The 5780-nt window shown below is 39.4% G+C and overlaps 1 pseudogene; it reads left to right on the top strand.

Annotated features, from left to right (window-relative positions):
• Positions 1-956: 956 nt before the first annotated feature.
• Positions 957-1884, top strand: LOC128066234 (olfactory receptor-like protein OLF1; annotated as a pseudogene).
• The last annotated feature ends 3896 nt before the right edge of the window (positions 1885-5780 follow it).

Raw genomic sequence — 5780 nt, 5'->3', positions numbered from 1 at the left:
TTTTAAACCTTGCATCCCCATCCGGATTGGCTCAGGTCTGGCACGGGTGGGGGGGGCTACGGGGATTTTTTTCTGATTGGTCTAGCTACACTGCCTGTGGGAGTTCCCAGTGCCTCAGCTTTCCTAGAGACTAAACCTCAGGCCTAGTCTGCCCCTTAGAGCCTGTCCTGGCTTCAGTTTGGTCCTAACAATACTAATTTTTTGCCCGCTTTACTCAGTCATCTAATATTTATGCTGTACTTACTAGAAGTCAAGAATGATAAAGAATGCCAGAGAAAAGCAGTTAATCACTTTAATCTCCTTGACTTAGTATCTTGACAGGATCTAAGGAACTGCCTTAAACTCGTTTCTGTCTAAAACATGTTCTCAGCTGATGTTTACTGACATTTACTTTCATTTCACTAATATCATTTTTGCTTTTATTATTTTTTTAATAGCTGAATTATGTCTCATTGTATCACTCTAATTACAGTCAAGAGTACAACACACTACTATCTATTAAATACTGGACAGAAGGAGTACATTCTTCTAGAATTATCAGCACAAGATGTACTCAAGTTAACATATTTTTAATAACAGATATATTTTCCTTTTATCATCATTTCACTTATTACTTCATTATTCATTTAATCCTCTGTACTAGCTATAGGCTATACTTGAGAATTAAAAAAAGTAAGAAATATGAGATGTTATCTGCAGATGTCTGTCCAGTAGAAGAACTAGCTGGTAATCAAACAAATAAAACTATTGACCATGAGATAAAGCTATTAGATTCTGAAATATGTTTCTCAGAATTTATATTGGAAGGAGATTTGGTCTGGGACTCTTGACTTGATTGCTTGTTTTTTTGTTGAAACAATAAAATAACCTCATAATTATATCTATTCTTTTTCTCTTTCTATCAACATAGCATCTTAGGATGTTAGAATTCTCATAAGAAGAAAACAGCACAGAATATGGACTCTTTGGATGGAACCTGTGCCTTGGTGACAGAGTTTGTTCTGTTAGGGTTTCCAACTCGTCCTGAACCGAAGATTGCCCTGTTTCTCCTGTTTCTGACTTTGTACTCTATGCTTTTAATGGGGAACATTGGATTGATGACGATAATCAGGGTTGATCCGCACCTTCAAACCCCCATGTATTTTTTCCTTAGTAACCTATCCTGTGTAGACCTTTGCTATTCTTCAGCCATCGTTACCAAAACGCTTGTCAACTTCCTCTCTTAGAATAACTCAATTTCCTGTCATGGCTGTGCCCTGCAGTTCTATCTCTTCTGTGCTTCTGCAGGTACCGAATCCTTTATCTTGGCTGCCATGGCGTATGACTGCTACGTTGCCATCTGTAACCCTTTACTGTACACGGCTGTGATGTCTTGGGGCATCTGCATATGGTTGATCGTCTTGTCATACTTTGGAGGCAATACGAGTTCCCTTGTGCACACATGCTTTGCATTTATTCTGAAATACTGTGATAAAAATGTCATTAATCATTTTTTCTGTGACCTGCCTCCCTTGCTTAAGTTATAGTGTACAGACACGTCACTTAATGAGTGACTTCTCTCCACATATGGCAGCTCAGTGGAAATTATCTGCTTCATCGTCATCGTCAACTCCTACTTTTACGTTCTCCTCTCAGTCTTAAAGATCTGTTCTTCCAGCGGGAGGAAGAAGACCTTCTCTACCTGTGCTTCTCACCTGACATCCGTGGCCATCTACCAGGGAACTCTGCTTTTCCTTTACTCACGACCCAGCTATACTGATAAAATCATCTGTGTTTTACACCATCACCATCCCAGTGCTGAATCCCTTGATTTATAGTTTGAGAAACAAAGATGTAAAAGACGCTGCTAAAAGAGTCTTAAAACCAAAGATAAATCCCTCCTGAGATATAAGGTTCCAGGATTCATTTAAATCCCTGATTACAAAGTCCAGCTGTGTGTATGCTCAGTCATGTCCAACTCTTTGTGACCCCATGGACTATAGCCCACCAGGCGCTTTTGTCCTTAGAATTATCCAGACAAGAATACTGGAGTGGGTTGCCATTTCCTCCTCCAGGGAATCTTCCTCACCCAGGGATGGAACGTTTATCTCTTGCTTATCCTGCATTGACAGGCGGATTCTTTGTCCCTGCAATGCCTGGGACAAACTGTAGCTAAGAACCTGCAACAAGCTTGCCAGCACATACACAATTTCTCACACAAGCATTTTATCAAATGCTTGTTTTCACAGAGCCAAACACATTTGAAATATTTAAAAGTTTCAAACTTGTTGCAAACTAATAGTTGGATAACCTTCCAACTATTCAGTTCAGTTCAGTCACTCAGTGGTGTCTGACTCTTTGCAGCCCTATGGACTGCAGCACACCAGACTTCCCTATCTATCACCAACCCCCGGAGCTTGTTCAAATTCATGTCCATCGAGTTGATGATGCCATCCAACCATCTCATCCTCTGTCGTCTCCTTCTCCTCCTGCCTTCAATCTTTCCCAGCTATGGGGTCTTTTCTAAACAATCAGTTCTTCATATCAGGTGACCAAAGTATTGGAACTTCAGCTTCAGCATCAGTCCTTCCAATGAATATTCCTTTATTATTGACTGGTTTGATCTTCCTACAGGCCAATGGATTCTCAAGAGTCTTCTCCAACATGTCAGTTCAAAAGCATCAATTCTTTGGTGCTCAGCTTTCTTTATGGTCCATCTTTCACATCCATACATGACTACTGGAAAAACTATAGCTTTGACTTGACGGACCTTTGTTGCTAATGTCTCTGCTTTTTAATATGCTGTCTAGGTTTGTCATACCTTTTCTCCCATGGAGCAAGCATCTTTTAATTCCATGGCTGCAGTTGCCATTTGCAGTGATTTTGGAGCCCAAGAAAATAAAGTCTGTCAATTCCAACCACTAGGAGCTGGGAGTTAATGCTAGAACAGATTGTAATAAGTTGTCTTAAAAGATATAGTAAGAACCTCAGAGATTGTGTCTGTGTGTGTTTTCATGTGTAGAATATCTCATTAACAAGATTGCTTTACAAAATTACTGGATTAGGGAGGAAGCCACATTCCTTTGGTTTCTGTGCTATCTCTTGTACCCAACTAGTCAACTGCACTTTGATCAAGTTACTTATTTTTTCTGTCTCAATTATCTGACCTGTAAAATAAGGAGAGTATAGTACCTACATCAATGACTGTTGCATGTTTGACTAAATGCTGACAAACATGCCTGAATCATTTTAAACACTTGATAGATCTTAAATACATATATTTCTTAATCAATTAAAATACATAAAGTGCACAAGATGCTGTGAGGCAGGGGTGCTAGGAAAGCAATCAAAACAAAATGAAATACCTTTATTAAATGCTGTCCAATAACAAGTCAAGAACCTTCTATACCCAATCTAATCCACATTAATTTGAAAACTTTTTCTAAGTGGCATCTTGTATACTAAAGGTTAATTGCAAGCAAAGTATTTGTTTTCCTCCCTATCTTTTATTTTTATGTGTGAAAGTATTACTGAAAGTATGGAACATTCTTCTCTGGTCTCTCAGAAACACAATGAGCTACTGAACCTGTGTCTTCAATGGCTGGTCAACTGACGTGACATTGGGAAGCATCACAGAGAACATTCACTTGAAGCCTGGACATAACAGGACATGTATAATTGCAAAATATATTTCTATAACATATGTTTTTTCTGTTTATTAATATTTTCATAATAATAATATTATTATTAGGGCCACCAAAGATGGGTGGATCATGGTGCAGAGGTCTGACAGAATGTGGTCCACTGGAGAAGGGAATGGCAAGCCACTTCAGTATTCTTGCCTTGAGAACCCCATAAACAATGTGAAAAAGCAAAATGATAGGATGTGGAAAGAGGAATTCCCCAGGTCAGTAGGTGCCCAATATGCTACTGGGGATCAGTGGAGAAATAACTCCAGAAAGAATGAAGGGATGGAGCCAAAGCAAAAGCAATACCCAGCTGTGGATGTGACTGGTGATAGAAGCAAGGTCCGATGCTGTAAAGAGCAATATTGCATAGGAACCTGGAATGTTAGGTCCATGAATCAAGGCAAATTGGCAGTGGTCAAACAGGAGATGGCAAGAGTGAACGTCGACATTCTAGGAATCAGCAAACTAAAAAGGACTGGAATGGGTGAATTTAACTCAGATGACCATTATATCTACTACTGTGGGCAGGAATCCCTCAGAAGAAATGGAGTAGCCATCATGGTCAACAAAAGAGTCTAAAATGCAATACTTGGATACAATCTCAAAAACGACAGAATGATCTCTATTCATTTCCAAGGCAAACCATTCAGTATCACAGTAATCCAAGTCTATGCCCCAACTAATAATGCTGAAGAAGCTGAAGTTGAATGGTTCTATGAAGACCTATAAGACCTTTTAGAACTAACATCCAAAAAAGATGTCCTTTTCATTATAAGGGGCTGGAATGCAAAAGTAGGTAGTCAAGAAACACCTGGAGTAACAGGCAAATTTGGTCTTGGAATATGGAATGAAGCAGGGCAAAGACTAACAGAGTTTTGCCAAGAAAATGCACTGGTCATAGCAAACACACTCTTCTAACAACACAAGAGAAGACTCTACCCATGGACATCACCAGATGGTCAACACCAAAATCAGATTAATTATATTCTTTGCAGTCAAAGATAGAGAAGCTCTATACAGTCAACAAAAACAAGACCAGGAGCTGACTGTGGCTCAGATCATGAACTCCTTATTGCCAAATTCAGACTTATATTGAAAAAAGTAGGGAAAACCACTAGACCATTCAAGTATGACCTAAATCAAATCCTTTATGATTATACAATGCAAGTGAGAAATAGATTTAAGGAACTAGATCTGATAGATAGAGTGCCTGATGAACTATGGACAGGTTCATGACATTGTACAGGAGACAGAAATCAAGACCATCCCCATGGAAAAGAAATGCAAAAAAGCAAAATGGCTGTCTGGGGAGGCCTTACAAATAGCTGTGAAAAGAAGAGAAGTGAAAAGCCAAGGAGGAAAGGAAAGATATAAACATCTGAATGCAGAGTTCCAAAGGATAGCAAGAAGAGATAAGAAAGACTTCTTCAGTGATCAATGCAAAGAAATAGAGGAAAACAACAGAATGGGAAAGACCAGAGATCTCTTGAAGAAAATTAGAGACACCAAGGGAACGTTTCATACAAAGATGGGCTCAATAAAGGACAGAAATGGTATGGACCTAACAGAAGCAGAAGATATTAAGAAGAGGTGGCAAGAATACACAGAACTGTACAAAACAGATCTTCATGACCCAGATAATCACGATGGTGTGATCACTCATCTGGAGCCAGACATCCTGGAATTGGAAGTCAAATGGGCCTTAGAAAGCATCACTACGAACAAAGCTAGTGGAGGTGATGGCATTCCAATTGAGCAGTTTCAAATCCTGAAAGATGATGCTGTGAAACTGCTGCACTCAATATGCCAGCAAATTTGGAAAACTCAGCAGTGGCCACAGGACTGGAAAAGGTCAGTTTTCATTCCAATCCCAAAGAAAAGCAATGCCAAACAATGCTCTAACTACCACACAATTGCACTCATCTCACACGCTAGTAAAGTAATGCTCAAAATTCTCCAAGCCAGGCTTCAACAATACGTGAACCATGAACTTCCTGATGTTCAAGCCAGATTTAGAAAAGGCAGAGGAACCAGAGATCAAATTGCCAACATCTGCTGGATCATGGAAAAAGCAAGAGAGTTCCAGAAAAACATCTATTTCTGCTTTACTGA

This window comes from Budorcas taxicolor, chromosome 20, assembly GCF_023091745.1.
Source record: "Budorcas taxicolor isolate Tak-1 chromosome 20, Takin1.1, whole genome shotgun sequence".
NCBI classification, from domain to species: Eukaryota; Metazoa; Chordata; class Mammalia; order Artiodactyla; family Bovidae; genus Budorcas; species Budorcas taxicolor.
The sequence above is the reverse complement of the archived record's forward strand: the minus strand, read 5'-3'. Positions and strand labels throughout refer to the sequence as shown.